Source organism: Globicephala melas, chromosome 6, assembly GCF_963455315.2.
Source record: "Globicephala melas chromosome 6, mGloMel1.2, whole genome shotgun sequence".
Lineage (NCBI taxonomy): Eukaryota > Metazoa > Chordata > Mammalia > Artiodactyla > Delphinidae > Globicephala > Globicephala melas.
In genome coordinates this window covers 89,697,370-89,713,972 of record NC_083319.1, presented here as the reverse complement: position 1 = coordinate 89,713,972, position 16,603 = coordinate 89,697,370, and positions in this window count along the sequence as shown.

Here is a 16,603-nt window from a genome sequence, read left to right as displayed (position 1 = left end):
CTCTGTAATACTCCAGTCTCACCTAAACCCCAGGATGTTCCCACTTGACAGTTGAGGAAACAGTCACAGAAAGGATGCCCCCAAGAGTCCCACAGTTCCAGACCTAGTGGGCAGCTGGAATTGACCTGCTGGACATGGTGCCACTCTGCTGGGGTCTGAGGGGGCAAGACTGGGCCCCCCATCCAGGGTCCTCACCCGCAGCCCCCACTGTGGGTTCCTGCCCAGGGTCCCCGTGGCCGGTTCCCAGTGAGCTCTCTGTGCCCCAGGGCAGACCTGAGCCCTATCCTCTCCCAGCCAACAGCGTGGGGGGCCCGGCACGCAAGCTTCCACAGTAATTTCAGGAGGGTCCTGTCCTCAGTCAGCACATCGGAAGGCTGGCGAGGTGGGCATTCTGTCCCTAGCAGCTCGGGGTACACCAGGACATTATATTCCATCACAGTCCATATGTCCTGGGGCCAGCTACAAGGGTGAAAACAGGAGGCGTCCCAAAGGCTGTGGCTGCAGCAGGACCCGGAAAAATGTCCTCGCTGTCCATTTTGGACAGTGCTGGGCCCTGAGAACACAGAGGAAAGGAAATCCCTCTGTTTGGAGTGGCTATTCCCACTGAGACATTGAGAAGGTGTGCAGCCACAGGGGAGGAACAGAAGCAGGGAAGGGGAGTGGGCATGGCAGGGGGTGTGGCAGGAGTTCCCTAGGAGCCCCACTCCCAGCCAGGACACCCTGGGGGAGGGGTTGCAGGAAGGGTGCCTAAGTTGAGTGCAGGGCCACCAAGGCCTGGAGGAGCCAGTGACACACAGCAAGGAGCAGAGGGAGCATGGGGGAGACAAGGCCTGGTCATGGGGTCTCCACGGGGTCTCATTTGGTGATGCTCCAGGAGGCAAGAGCCACGGGGCAGGCTTGGGGGTCTTAACAGATCCAGTTGGCTGCGATGGGGGCAACCAGGGCAGAGCTGGAGACAGGGCCTTGTGTCTCCAGCAAGTCTCAACACAGACCCCCATGACGGGCATGCTGGAGGCCAGCAGGCATGGTGATATAGGGGAGCCTCTGCCAGCTGTCCCCACGCAGGCATGGACCTGTGTGGCCAGAGCTTCCAGCTTTTCAGGAGATGAAAGAAACTCAGGTGTTCATGTGAAATATCCTGATAAATGTTAATAACTATTGTGGAGTCTGAAGTCATGGGGTGGGTGGCCGGTGCATGGCCCCAGAAGGCAGGTCTGTCCCCAGGGACCCTTCCGGCTGGGGCATCTGGCCTGGCCCTCTGGATGCCCCAGTAAGGACTTGAGAAGCAGGCTGCCTGCCTGGAGTCTCCACACCATGTGTTTGGGTGACCCTTGGGCCTGGGCTTCTTCCTACCTGCACATTGCCCACCTCTGTCTACCTTCATCTTGCTCCCATAGCCTGAGGCCTGGGCACTCTGCACTGCCCACCCACAGAGGGTGGAGGCTGGACGCACACTGGCTTTCAGCCTCTCCACTGACCTTCCTTTTCTGTCCCTCCTCCTCCTCCTCCCCAAGTCCAGCCCCCAACCCTGCAGGACAGGAGGCCATCCCTTGAACAGAGGGAGAAGGGAGGCCAGTGGGCGGAGCAGGAGGTGGGCCCTGGGGCCTCTGGGGTCCTAAAGAATGCCAGACGGGGCAGGAAAAGGGTCTGAAGTACCCAACTGTCACAGGAGTCAAAGGCCTGAGCTGAGGGTCTTCTGTGCCCCCAGGGGCTGCTCCTCTTCAGCCTGGGGAACACACATTCCCCACTAGGCCCAGGGGGGATGCTGGCCATGTCCCTCACAGTCCTGGGAAGAGGAAGGAGCCAACATACACAAGGGTCTGCTGCAGCCAGGCACCCAGCCCAGCCATTCGCTGAAAATAATGACAACTCAGGGTGTCTTAGTAGCAGTGAAACTAAGCCCCAGGGAGGGAAATACACTTGCCCAAGGTCACACAATGAGTTAGGGACCCAGCCAGGAGTCACTCATTCACTCTTTGTCCATTTCTTCATGCAGCAGGCACTGCTGGCATACCTCCTGTGTGCCGGCCACTTGGATTTCTGGGACTCAGGGGTTGGACTCAGGCCCTGTAGCCTCTGGCCCTGTCACACTTCCAGCCTCATTTTCTCCTGTCCGGCGCCCCCGCACTGCTCCTTTCCCACCCCAGGTCACCAGGCTCCAGCCACTGGACCTTCAGAACACACCAGTCTCCTTCCCATCTCAGGGACTTTGCACATGCTGTTCTGTCTGTCTGGGGTTTCTTCCTGCAGGACTTTGCAAGAGTCTGCTCCGTGAACCTCAACAAAGAGCCCTTGCCCCAGTCTTTCTACTTTTTGTTGGGGTATTTGCTCTCTTGTTTAACCTTTGTCTCCTCATCTAGAACAGAAGTTCTGAGAGCAGAATGAAGTACCTACAATAGTGCCTGTCACAGAGTATGTGCTCAGTTAATATTTGCCAACAGCTTGGGTGAAAGCTCAGAGACTTTGTTCTTGCCATGCAGCCCCAGAGCACTTTGGGTCTGGAATCTTCTTTTAACAGATGGGGAAATCGAGGCTCAGAGAGAGACAGAGGCTGTCTGAGATCATAAAGGCCCAGTGCTCTCCTGCCTCCTCTGAGGTCCCCAGGTCTCCAGGACATACAGCCAATTCCTCCTCAGATGTCTGGTCCCGTTGCAGAAACCAGCACACAAGACCCAAAGGGGCTGCCATGCCCCAGGAAATCAGCAGAGGGGCATTTGGACCCAGGTGGGTCCGCCGTACACCTGTGCCCATCCGTCACCACCCTCCAAGGGGACAGCGGACCACTGTGCACATGGAAGGGGCAGGATCAGCCCCTGAAGTCCCTGCTTACCCCAAACCTCAGAGCCCAGGGCTTGGGGGGCTCTAGCCCTCATACCCCAGATGCTCAAAGGGCCTCCCCACCTCTTGGGGTCTGACAGGGCCCTAGAATCCAAGCCCCTGTGAGCAGCTAGTCCAGGTGCTTGGCATCTAGGAAAGAGGGTGGGCTCACCTCCCCAAGAGCCACTGCAATGTTTCTACAGACGAGCTCTCTCTGAATGATCCTTCTGGGAGGCCCAGCTGGCAACAGAGGGTGGCTGCACTATGGACCCCCCACCGCCCATTCCTTTCAGTCACCTCCCCCTCCTCGCGGGGTCTCCAAGGGGCTCTTCGTGGTCCCAGAGGGCTCCAGGTGGTCACAAGGTGTTCCAGGTGGTCTTGAGGGCCCCAGGTGGTCCTGAGGGGTTCCAGGTGTTTCTGAGGGCCCCAGGGATCCTTAAAGGTCTCCGGTTTGTCTCAGGGGGCCCCGGATGGTCGCCAGGGGCTCCAGATGGTCCTTGTGAGGCTCCAGGTGTCCCCTGGGGGCTCCAGGTATTCCTAAGTCCTCCAAGTGATCTGAGGAGCTCCAGATGGTCCCAAGGCAACCAGCTGTGACAAGAGGCCAGGCTGCTCCCTGGTCACATACCCTCCCACACCCACCACTGCCCCCCCATTTACAAGAGAGAAAACAGAGAGAAAAAGGGCCAGAGAAATAACTGGGGCTAGGGCAGGCCATGGGGGAGCAGCCAGGTTCCCACCCTACATTCTGCACATTCCGTCCTAGAAAGCTGGCCTCCCCCGCCCTCCTGGCCACAAGGCCCACCAGGCCTGGTCTTGCTGACCCAACAAATTTCTGGGCTTGGTGCCCTGCTCACAGGTGCAAAGCTCTGATGGAGGTCCTTGCAGCCCCAGGAAGCCATTGTCCCATGGCACCCGCGCCATCTCCCTCAAAGCCCAGGTGTGCTCAAGCCGCTGTCTGCTGGGCCTCAGTGGCCCCCCCACTGATGGGAGCATACCAGGGATCCCTGAGGATAGTGGCACACCCACATTGCTCTCTCAGCCTTGTCTTACCTTCCTGATGGCCCCTCTGTGCTGTCCCCAAACTGGACTTGGTCCTCTCTGACCAGCAGGATGGCAAATACCAGGTAGTGCCTAGGGAATTTCCTGCCAAGGAGAAGAGCTGGTGGCTTGGGTGGGCCATCTGGCCCCAAGATCCTAGAAAGTGAAGGTTACAGGGGAAGGATTCCAGCTAGCCCTCCTGTGGCACAGGCTCACTGACCAGCTCTCCCGCTCCCTCTGCTGGGGTTGGTCCAAGATGGCCATGTGACCTAAGATAGTCCCCTGCTTGAGGGTGGAGGGGGCCATCCTGGAATGGGATGGAAGGGCCTCCCGGGGAGCCCAAACCAGGATGGGAGAACAGAGGCAGGAAGAAACCCACCTCTGACTTCACCTGAAGCAGCCATGAGAGAATACAGTTCTTTTGGAGTCTGATTTCTTCTATGGCCCTGCCCCACCCCGCAGACCCCATCTGCAGGGACCAGCCTGCACCCTCCAAAAAGTCCTGCCTTGACCCTCTCTCCCCAGCAGAATCCAGGCTGGCAGTATCCCTGAGAGGGACAAAAATCTTCCATTTCCTGCCAGGGCCAGGCCTGCCCCGGGAGCCTGGTCCTAAGCACTCCAGTTCTGCCCGCTCACAATGCACATGCCACCATCCCATGAATCTCCATCTTGGAGAGGGAGCTCCACTTCCTTGTGCTCTATCAGAACTCAGAAAGCACATTATAGCCCCCCAGAACGACATCTGCCCCCAAGGGGCACTGGAAAACTGACAAAAGAGTAGCCCATCCACTGCAAGGAAAAATATTGGGGTCATTCCCAAAGCACCCCGCTTCCCAGAAGTAGGGAGTGGCCATTCCCTGTGTGTGGTCCTAAACCCAGAGCCCTACGGCATTCTCTCCTCTGTGCTCCCGAAACCTCAGAGGAAAGGGCCATTATCTTCACTCCACTCACAGAGGGGGACATTGTAGCTCAGCACCAGGAGTTATGTCTTAAATGGGTTGCCAGTAGCTCACAGGGTGGGGGCGGGCATGTCTTAGGTGGGTCCCCATTGGCTCACAGCAGGGGGCCCTGTGTCTTCGGTAGTTTTCTCCCAGTAGCAGATCCTGCTACACGGATTGAATGCAAGGAGTTTATTTGGGAGGCAACACAGGAAGAATAGGAGGGGAATGGAGAATAAAGCAGAGAAGGGAAAAAGCCCACACAAGTTGGCGTCCTGGGTTGAATGGTATCCCCCACCCTAAATCTATGTCCACCTGGACCCTCAGACTGTGATTTTATTTGCAAATAAGTTCTTTGCCGATGTAGTTAGTTAAGATGAGAATAGAGTGGGCTCTAAGTCCTATGACTGGTGTCCTTATAAGAAGAGGAGGGGACACACGGGGAAGGCCTTGTGATGATGGAGGCAGAGATGGGCACTCTGCAGCTATGAACCAAGGAACACCAAAGTTCACCCAGAGTGGCCAGCAGCTGGAAGACGCATGGAAGGATCCTTTCCTAGAGCTTCCGGAGGGTGCACAGCCCTGACAACATCTTGATTTCAGGGCCCTGGCCTCCAAAACTTTGAAAGGATAAATTTCTGTTGTTTTAACCCACTAAATTTGGAAATGTGTACAACAGCTCTAGAAAACTAACACAGATTTTGTACCAGGAAGGGAGATGCTTCTATAACAGATACCTAAAAATGTGGCTGTGGAATTGGGTAATGTATACATGCTGGACGAGTTTTGAGGCACATGATAGAAAATGCCTAGATTTCCTTGAAGAGATTGTTGGTAGAAATATGGACAATAAAGGCAATTCTGGGGAGAGAGAGGTTAAAATGAAGTGAGGACTCCTGGGCATATAGCTGGAGAAAACCATAATTTGAAAAGATACATGCACCTCAATGTTCATTGCAGCACTATTTACAATAGCCAAGACGTGGAAGCAACCTACATGCCCATCGACAGATGAATGGATAAAGAAGACGTGATCTGTACACACACACACACACACACACACACACACACACACACACACAATGGAATATTAGTCAGCCATAAAAAAGAACGAAATAATGCCATTTGCAGCAACATGAATGGACCTAGAGATTGTCATACTGAGTGAAATAAGTCAGACAGAGAAAGACAAATATCATATGTTAACGCTTATATGTGGAATCTAGAAAAAATGATACAAATGAACCTATATACAAAACAGAAATAGACCTACAGACATAGAAAACAAATTTATGGTTACCAAAGGGGAAAGTGGGAGAGAGGGATAAATGAGGAGTTTGGGGTTAACATATACACACTACTATATATAAAATAGATAAACAAAAAGGACCTACTGTATAGCACAGGGAATTATACTCAATATTTTGTAGTAACCTATAAGGGAAAATAATCTGAAAAAAATAGATATATACGTATGTATAATTGAATCACTTTGCTGTATACCTGAAACTAATGCAACATTGTAAATCAACTATACGTCAATTAAAAAAAAAAAAGAACCTCCAAAAAAGAAAAGAAAGAAGTGAGGAGAATGTAGAGAAAGTTTCTATTGTCTCAGAGAATACATGTATGGTCATGAACATAATGTTGGTATTAAGTATGAACATGAAAGGTGCTTCTGGTGAGGTCTCAGATGGAAATGAAGAGCCAATTATTGGAAACCGGAGGACAGGCCATAAAGCAGCAGAAACTTGGTTGAATTGTATTCTAGGGTTGAGTGGAAAGTAGAAATTGTAAGGAATGAACTTGGATATTTAGCTGAGGAAATTTCTAAGCAAAATATGAATGATATGGCCTGGTTTCTCCTTGCTGCTTGTAGTAAAATCTGAGAGGAAAGATATAAATTGCAGAAGGAACTGTTAAGCAAAAGGAACCAGCACTTGATGATTTGGGAAGTCCTCAGCCTGTTAAAATTAGGAAATTCACTGTTCAGAAAGTGTGGTCTAAAGACAGCACCAAAGATGTTGTGGGAGAACCTAGTGTTGAAGAGATTAAATCTGTGACTTGCGGGTATACTCCACCATCCCAGCGGAATGCAGGAAGAGAGATGGGGCTATTCAGGAAAGATCTGTGGAGCCTCTTACCTGATGGTGTAGCTCCCTGTGAATTACGCAGAAGACCAACAAGGCTTTTGAGACTGTTACATTAGTGGAAACTCTGCCAGTCTAGATTGAGAGGCCCAGAGATGAAATGAAGTGAAGAAAGAATGGCTTGGAGGGCAGAGCCATGAATGCAGAGGCAGAGACCAGAGAAGGTGGGAGGCGGCTGCTGCCAAAGCGCCAGAGAGCAGGGCCACCTTCGTGCACCCAAAGGACAGAGCATCAAGCCACAAAGTGTTATTTGCCGGCCTTGAAATCTACTGGAATGTGCATGCTGGGCTTCAGACTTGCTTTGGACCAGTGACTCCTTCGTTCCTTCCTTTTTCTCCCTTTAGGAATGGGTTAAGACTTTGGGAGATGTTGGGATGGGGTGGATATATTTTGAAAGTGGGACCAAAGTGACTTTTGAGGGGGTCAAAGGGTAGATTATGATGGGTTAAATGGTGTCCCCCACCAAAATTCATGTTGACCTGGAATGTCAGAATGTGACCAAGACAGAAGGTCTTTGCAGATGTAATTAGTTAAGATGAGGTCCTACTGCATTAGGGTGGTCCCTAAATCCAATCACTGGTGTCCTTATAAGAAGAGGGAAAGACTTGCTAAATATTTCTCTATTATTTTGGAGGTATAATATTTCCAGATTATTTTTTCAAGACAGAAGCAGGAAAATTGCAAAATAATTTAATGATTTACTTAACTGATTTATTGGTGTATAATTAATGCACAATAAACTACATATATTCAAGGTGTGTACTATAAAAAAAGAAAAAGAAAAAAAAGAAGAGGAAAAGGACACACAGAAATGTGATGGTGGAGGCGGAATTGCAGTGGTGCAGCTACAAGCGAAGGAAGGCCAAAGATTCCTTCGTTGTTTTAAGCTTCCTGATTTGTGATACTTTGTTGTAGTGGCCCCAGGACACTGATACACAGAGTGTGGCATCAAGCAACTTAGGTCTGGAGGCAACTGAAGTTTGGTTGTAGGGGAAGCCTGTGTGCCACTCACCCTGTCCCAGCAGAGACCCCAGGATGACGCCAGGGTCGTTTAGACCTGCCGTGATGAGGTGAGGTGAAACACTTGCCACGCGAAATCGTAAGGCATCTCAGTGCAATGGTGTTAGGGAGGACTTGAGTAGGGTTGGGGCTCATGTAAGGCAATTTTGAAGAGGTTCAAAGAAGCAGAGCTGGACTGGATGCGGTTAGGAAGTGGGGCTTGTTCTATGTTTGAGTATCAATAAGTTTTATTAGAAAGCATAAGGAATGAAGGGAAGCACGAGTTGTAATTGGTAACAAAGCAGCAGCCACTTATATCACCAGGATAGGTACAGTTGATTGTTTCTTTGTCTCAGAGTGACCTTGTCTGATGTTGATGTTCTGTGACCGTTTATGTTCAACAGGAGAGCCCCAGGGCCCGGCTTTCTCACTGTATAGAACCAGCGCCTCAGAGCTAACCTGCCTGAGGGGCCAGGGGGCTGGGAGCACACTGCACCATGTAGGGCCACACAGGGAAGCACCAGGTTTGCTCAGGAGGCAGAGGGAGAGGGGGACATGTGGTGAGAGCCTTTACTGTGGTTTCCATAGGAAGGAACGAGTGAGCAACGTGAGCAGGCTTAGGATTGGCCAGTTTGAATCATTTTAGTGGACCAGGGCACAGAGGCTAGCTGTCTCGTACCTGGCCCTGGGGTGACTAGGGCGGGTGGACACGGGTCTGGAGTGTGAGGTGCTTGTGGCGTTGGCTCTGGATGTGTTGGTTTGCATATGAAAGATGTGCTCATGGCAACTGCTTTACTCTCTCTAGGACTCGGAGGCCATCCCTCCAGGGTCAGCCTGGCCTGTGTCAAAGCATCAGAACATAGAAAATAAAAGACATGACTAACACAAGACCCCAGAGGGAGACTCAGGCAGCTGGGAGTTGGGCCTAGGGCCCTGAGTGAGCTTAGCAGAGGAGACATGGTGGGCACAGGCAGCATCTGTCACAGACGACCTGCCCAAAGTCACCACAGCAGTGCCAGGGTTTGAGCTTAAGGTCACTGATGCCAAATTCCACAATCTGATCCGCAGCTCAGTTTGGTGAGTGGAGAGAAAGGAACAGCAGGAGTTTGCCCAAGGTGTCACCAACATTTTCTACCTGGACCATCTCTCGTTCTCAGATTCCTCAAACAGTTAGTGACACCTGCCCTGTGCTCAGCCTGTGCTGGGCTCTGGGGCCAAGGAGATGAACAAGGTGTGGTTCCTGCACTCCAGGTACAATCTCTCTATTGGGTGGGAGAGAAGGAGTCGCAAGCCTATGGTCTGCCTCAAGCCAGCCTGGGTAGGCAAGGAGTCCTTCCTGGAAGCAGTGGCACCTGAGTGAATTGTGGAAGCACGAGGAGAGCCACAGGGCTGGGTAGACTGCAAGGAAAGTCAGCTTAACTGAGGGCTTTATTCCTGGGCCCTGTGGACCCAAGAGATCACAGAGGTCAGTAGCATGGGGGCACAGAGCGAGGCAGGAGCAGGTATTTGATGACTGGATGGAATAAGAGAGGGAGTCAAGGAAGAGCTGGGCAGGGACCTTTTAACCTAATCACCTTTTGAGTCTGGTTTTAAGAGGTGGTGGCCATCAGCAAGGGAAGGCAGGACCTCTGCACTCACAGTCCTCTGAAGGCTGAAGGGGCATGTTCCCCACAGAGGGTCACAGTGTTCAGTTGACAGACTGTCTGCTGCACAGGGGCCCCGGTGAGCGCAGAGATACAAAGAGATCCAGCCCGTGCAGCACCCTCAGCGTCTTGGCCTTCACCAGATGGGCTAGCCTTGGCCTCCCCCGGCCCTCCTTGAGCCTCTCAAAGGAGCTGAGAACAAGGTGGTCTCCAGGAGGACCGGGACCATGGGGGTACAGAGGACAGGGGAGAAAAGAGTACAGCAATATCCAGGATCTACATGAGCTTGGAACCACCTGGGCCGAGCTGGGTCTCGATGGGAAGGAAGACTCCTGGGCACAATAATCAGGACTCCACACGTGGGTACATGAGAGATGACCTTGTCTCTGGTTATAGGCTCTGCCCGCCTGCCCTCAGATAGCATCGTTACAGCCCAAGGCCAGACGAATAGAGTGTACATTCCTCTGAACAGTTCAGAAAATGTGGACAATCATCAAAAACACACACATTACTTGTATCCCCTGTCAGCACTTAACACCATGCACTAGTGTCCTCCAGTCCTCCTGTGTTTGCATCTGCTTGTGCGTGTTTTATCAGAACTCAGTAAGGTCACACCTGCTTTTGGGGTCTGAATCTGATCTAAGCTCTCTAATTTGGAATGGCCTGCTAGTGTGCAGGTGCACATCAGACACCCAAGAAGAGTCTGGCCTAGTGCTTGTGGCCCTCAAATTTGCTGAGGATCCTCTCTATGAAAGGTGAGGTCTGTCTCTACTCGTTGGACCTGAGCTCCATGGCTGCTTGATGAATAGAATCCGATAGAAGTGACATTCCAGGCCAAGGCCTGGATAAACAGGCAGTTTCCACTCCCTGTCTTAAGGAATGCTTGCTCCTAGAAGACAGCATCATGCCATGAGGAAGCTACAGCAGCCCTGTGGAGAGGTGCCAATGCTCTGGGATGCCTTTCCAGTAGAGTCTCACCGTGGATCAGAGCCAAGGTGCTGAGCCCTGCCTGGACTGCAGATTCATGAGCAGAAATGACTGTTGCTGTTGTAAACGGTATCCGTGGTTATGCAGCCACAGGTTCCTGGAACCCTGGCTCATCGAGTACCTCTGCCTGGCACAGCGATTGGTCCAGGGATGAACCCATGGTCCAGTGCATCTCTGGGACGAGGTGTTGGGATGCTGAAAGAGTTGCTCCCCTGTTCTGGGATCCTGAGCTTCAAGGACTTCCCTCTGAACTCTGAAGCTGCCAGCAGCCATCTCCTCTGGGTTGACGCTGGGTTTCTATCCTTTGCAGCTGACTAAAGCAGCTACTTAGCAAATGTGTGACTCACAGGCCTGAGCCTCAGTTTCTCACCTGTAAAATGGGGACAGCAAAGCGCTCCTGATGATTACTGGAAAAGCACAGCTGTCAGCACAGGGAGTGAGGAGGTGAGAGCAGGTATACAGCCTGTAGGACTCAGAGCAGCCCCTTCCTGCTCTCTGCTGTCCTGACCCTCCTACTAGCCCTGACTATGGGGCTCACATACTTGGACTTGCACTGTACATCTCATCCTTCCTTTGGCCCTGGTATGAGGAGTGCTAACATGCCCATCTTGGGAAAACTGAGAGGCACAGAGAGCCAGAATGTCAGGCCCCAGAGGCTGGGCCTTGGGGATGAGCTGTGTTGCTAGGGACAGACCCTTTCCCCAGGCCTCAGACTCCCCATCTGTGAAATGGGAGCCCTCCAAGCACCTGTCCCAGGCCAGGTCTCTCCAATCTGTCCATGCGGATGGCCTTGGCCAGCCTTCCAGGCCTTGTGAGACACCACCCCCTAGGAGGCCCAGGGGATGCCTTCCCACAAGGCATGTGCCAGGCTGCAAGCCTGGGCCTCTGAGGTGCCCTTGAGCCACAGCCTCGGCAGGTGTGGCTTGGGAGAAGGTGGGAAGGAGACAGGAGCCCAGAGAGGGGGCAGGGCTTACCCAAAGTCAACCAGCAGGCTGCAGAAGTAGCTAAAATGCCCTGAGCCTGAGGGGCTGATGAGGGCCGAGAGGCCACAGGGTCTGTGTTAGGCAGGGGGAGGCAGGCTCTCATACTTCTGTGACTGGGGACTCAGGCTCCCGCCAAGCTGGCTGCGCAGGTGCATGGCATCAAAGAAGCTTAACTGGCTCATAACCACTAAGCCTCTGGATTGCCCTGGACCCGCCTATGTAGTTCTTACCCCAGGCTTACCTAGGAAAACTTCTGGCTGTGAAAACATACCCCTGCCCCGACCCGGCAGGGGCGGGGGCACAGCCAAACCCTATCATTATGAGTGAGCCCTCAGACCACAGTCATGAGGCATCCTCCTAGCTGGCAAATGGCCTTAGATAGGACAGTTCCACTTCTCTGAGCCTCAGCTTCCCCATCTGCTAATGAGGGGCCAGTCCATATCTGTACTGACAGGTAGAATTCAGAACTGTCCTGTGAATGTGTGTTATCATTTACATGTATCCCACCCTTAAAATCTTTATGAGTTTCCTGCTTTCTGGTGAGAGAATAGATTCGTGCTTATTGTAAACGATTCAGACAACTCAGAGAAGAGTCAAGAGGCAGGAAAAACTGACCCATAGTCTGGCTGCCCAGAGGTGGAGGAGGAGCCCTGGAAGCAGCCCATCAGCCTTTGCCCCTCCTGTGCCCCCTGTGTCCTGGCTGCTGAGCAGGCCTGGCATTCAGGAGGGCCTGGTCCTATCTGTTCTGTGAATCCACCACCTGCTTTTGCCCCCCTAGGAAAGCGTATAGCCCATAGGCCTGCCTCCTTCCAGCTTCCTTGCTACATGTCTCCAAGCCATCACTGTGAACCTGTGGGTGGTGGCTTGATGTTACCTAGGGTGATTCACCTGTCTCCCTCCTGAAAGCCAAGGAAAGCCTCACTTGTACAGACCTAGGGCCAGGGAGGACATCCCAGTGGTCAGAGCCTGGGCCCTGGTGGGGAGTGGGTTTCCAGCCAGGGGTTCCCTACAGAAGAGGACCAGCTCTTGCTTTCCTGTGGAGCAGCCAGAGGACTAGTGTGTGTGGAGGATGCCAAACAGCCTGGCAGAAAATGTTTTGGGGAAAATTCCCTCCCCAAATACCCAGCTCGTTGGAGCTACAAGTTTAGATTACTTTTTAAAATAATCGCTCTTAATTTAAAAACATAATTTTTTTAAAAAAGAGGCAAAGCCCATGAGACCACCCTGCTTCCCTGACTCTTGTTTTGGGATGGAATTTTCTGGATTTGGTCCTTTATGAGAGGTTTTTAGGATAAAAATCTTATTTTTATATTGAGTGGTGGAAAAAATGAGGAACATTTAAAGAAAAACAAAAAGCATTTTACATTTCTAAAGTGATTATCCAATGTGAGGGAAACACACCAATGACCAACGCCTCCCCCCCCACCCCGCCACCATGGCCTGTGGATGCTGTGTCAGGACAATCAAGTTGAGGAAGGCTCTCTGGGACAGGCTAAGCCTTGAGGGAAGAGGAGACCCCCAAGCCAGATCTTCATCATCCCCTCAAAGTCCCTGGTAGCATGTGTGTAAGCCCATTTTATAGAGCAGAACACCAAGACCTAGAGCTTCCAGACCCCTCCCCCTTCACGAACCTCCCTGGTTCCTTCCTGCCAGTTCATTTATTCAACAAATGTTTGTTTGTGCTCCCAGATACCAACGCAGATGGGGAAGAGGTAATGGGGTAGGGGCTGGACCCCCAAATGCAGAGAGGCCAAGGCTTCGGTCAGTTCCTCAAGTGTCTCTGCTAGTGCTTCTTGCCTCTTCGCCATTGCCTCCACCAGGGAGCCCTATGTCCTGTCTGCTTCACAGGCCTGAGGTCATGCAGCATGGAATGGCTTTGTCCAGGAAGGGCATTAGGGAGGGCTCCCTTGAGTAGGTGGCCAAGGCCTGAGGGCCAGGAGACACCAGCCTGGCATAGCACAGGCACTGCTCCCAGTCTGGGCCAGGACTTGGAGAGCTGCGGGGCAGATAGGGATGGCAGCAAGTCCAAACACTGGCAGGGCCTGTGTAACCCAGCTTTCAGAAGATGCTCCATCCTTGACCATGTCACAGTCTCCCTCACCTTGGGAGGGTGGCAGGATCTTTTCTATCCCTCAGATGAGAATACTAACGCTCAGGCACGGGATGCTTGTCAGAACCACGATCCCTGACATGGATGGGGGGCGAGGTGGCGGCCCAAGCGGTCTGAGTCTGTGGTAGACTAGTGCCTTCGCCTCCCCGGCCTCAGTTTCCCTCCCTACCCATGGTAGGTGTTGCTGGTGCTCTCCAGGAGCACGCTGTTCCAAGAAGTCCCAGAAAAGGTAGATGGGGTGGTCCAGATCAAGGTTCATAACGACTGAGGTTCCACCTCCAGAACCAAACCCAGTGCCTACCACTGCTTCTGAAGATGTCTTTGACACAAGTGGGTGTTCTGAGGTAGAACGAGGTGTAGAGTTTCCTGTAGCGTGTGACAGAAGTCTCAGGCCACCACCAGTTCCCTAACGGTACAAACGGAGGCCAGCGCCCCATGCTTGAATACCCAGAACGTGTAACCATGCCACAGATGGCCAAGAAAACATGTTGTCTCGTTCTTGTTATGTTATAGGCTGTTATGGGCTGAAATTTTCCCTCCCCAAAATTCAAGTGATTAAGTCCTAACCCCCAGTACCTCAGAACATGACCTTATTTTGAAATAGGGTCTTTATAGAGGCAATCAAGTTAAAGTGAGGTCATTAGGGTGGCCCTATTCCAATAGGACTGGCGTTCCTATAAAAAGGGGAAATTTGGACACAGAGACAGATATGCACAAAGGGACAAAACAGCTGTATGAAAATTGCCAAGAAACTATCAGAAGCTGGGGAGAGGCATGGAGAAGACCCTTTCTAGTGCCTTCAGGGGGAGCATAGCCCTGCTAGCACCTTGATCTCAGACTTCTGACCTCCAGAACCCTGAGATTACACATTTTTGTAGTCCTAAAGTACCAGTCTGTGGTACCTCGTTACAGCAGCCCCAGGATGCATACACATACCAGGCCTGGGCCAGCGTGTGGTGTTGTAGGCAGCCCGCAGGCAGCTTCCACCAGCTCTGTCCTGTAGTTTCAAGGGCGACACCAGACCTCCCCTCCCAGCCCTGCTCATGCACCTATACAGGCAGCTGTCCTGGGTACAGGGGTGTGCACAAAAGACCAGAGCCAATGAGAAGGTCACAAGACCCCAGAGGTAGGCACGGGGCCATGTGGTAGGGAATTCTGGGGTCCCATGTCCCTGAGTGTGGTCTGAAGGGGGCAGATCACAGTGGGCCCTGTGGATTCACCCGGCTTCCTGATGTGGCAAATGGGACATACATGCTTGGTTCACATCAAGGGAAATGAAGAAAGTCATTATGTGTGACCCACAAGTCTGAAGTGGGAATTAGATATTATGGGTTGAAACAACTCTGACCCAGGAAAGGGCAGGGCCCTTATGTATCGCACTGAACATCAGCTTCTACCAGGCTACGAAAGCAAAGGTGGGGAGGGGCTGGCCTGCTGGAACCCTGCTCTATTGTCCCACAAGACACCTACCTCTTTGCTGCCACCTGCCAGGCACTCCAGAGCCAGGCCTGTCCAGCTGGGCCACCTCACAGACTTGCAGGGGTGAGCACACTGGACTTCTGGCTATACCTCAAGCTTCCAAAGAATTAAGATCTCAAGGCCTTGCATCAGTTGTTCTCTCTGTCACTAACCGCCTAATGGTGGACCCCTGGATTTATCTTGGTATTCACTCCTAGTCTAATGTTTGATCCCTGGGTCTATCTTGGTTTGTACTGCTAGTCTAATAGTGGATCCTTGTGTCTAGGTTGGTCTCCACTATTTAGCCCATTGTTGGATCCCTGGATCTATCTTGGTCTCTACTACCTAGTCCAATGGAGGGTCCCAGGGTCTACCTTGGTCTCCATTCCTAGTCGAATGATGCATTCCTGGATCTATCTTAGCCTGCCTGCACTCCTAATCTAATGGTGGATCCCTGTGTCTATATCGGTCTCCACTACTTAGTAATGGAGGATCCCTGGGTCTACCTATGCTAATGGTGCACCCCTGGATCTATCATGGTCTCCACTACCTAGTCTAATGGAGGATCCCTGTATCTATCTTGGTCTGTACTCAAATGTTGGATCCATGTGTCTCTCTTGTTCTCCACTACCTATTCTGAGGATGGATCCCTGGATTTATCTTGGTCTGCACTCCTAGTCTAATGATGGAGCCATATGTCTATCTTGGTCACCACTACCTAGTCTAATGGTGGATAAACTCAGTGATCCACCATTAATCTAGAAGTGCAGACCAAGACAGACCCAGGGAGTCTCCATTATACTAGGTAGTGGAGATCAAGATAGATCCAGGGATCCACCATTAGAATAGATAGTGTAGACCAAGATAGACATAAGGATCCATTATTAGACTAGGATTGCAAACGAAGATAGACCCAGGAATCCTCCACTTACGTTCCCTCAGCTCTACCGGGCTGGTCCTCTGATCAGGAGCTGCCCTGAGATGCCCTGGCCGGGGAGTGGGGGGGAGGGGGGGCGTCTATTGAGTCTGTTGTCTGAGAGCTCCCTCAGTGGTTGCCTGGGCCTGGGCGGGGTGCTGCGCCTGGGCTGGGTGGGGTCCTAGGAAGAGGAAGGGGCGAGCCGCAGCTCTGAGCCTAGCCAGGGGCCCCTTCAGAGGGAGCTGGGTAGGAGGAGCAAGGAGAGGGCAGGCCCTCCGGGTGTGTAAGGCCAGGGCCAGACCCTGGAGGTCTGAATCCTGACCCCCACGACTCGGAGGTCCCTCACTAGGACCTACAATATCGACACCCACCACAGAGGGCCTAACCCACAGTGACGCAGATGGGGTTCACATGTGCTACTCACCGAGAACACCTGGTCTGTGGGGGGCCCTGGTGGTCGGAGGCGCAGGGGCAGAGGTTAACACCTACGCAAAGCCCTGGAGCGAGACTTCCCGGTCTGCTGGCTTCGCCCCTCGGGGATTTGGGTTCCTGCGGGGTCGGCCC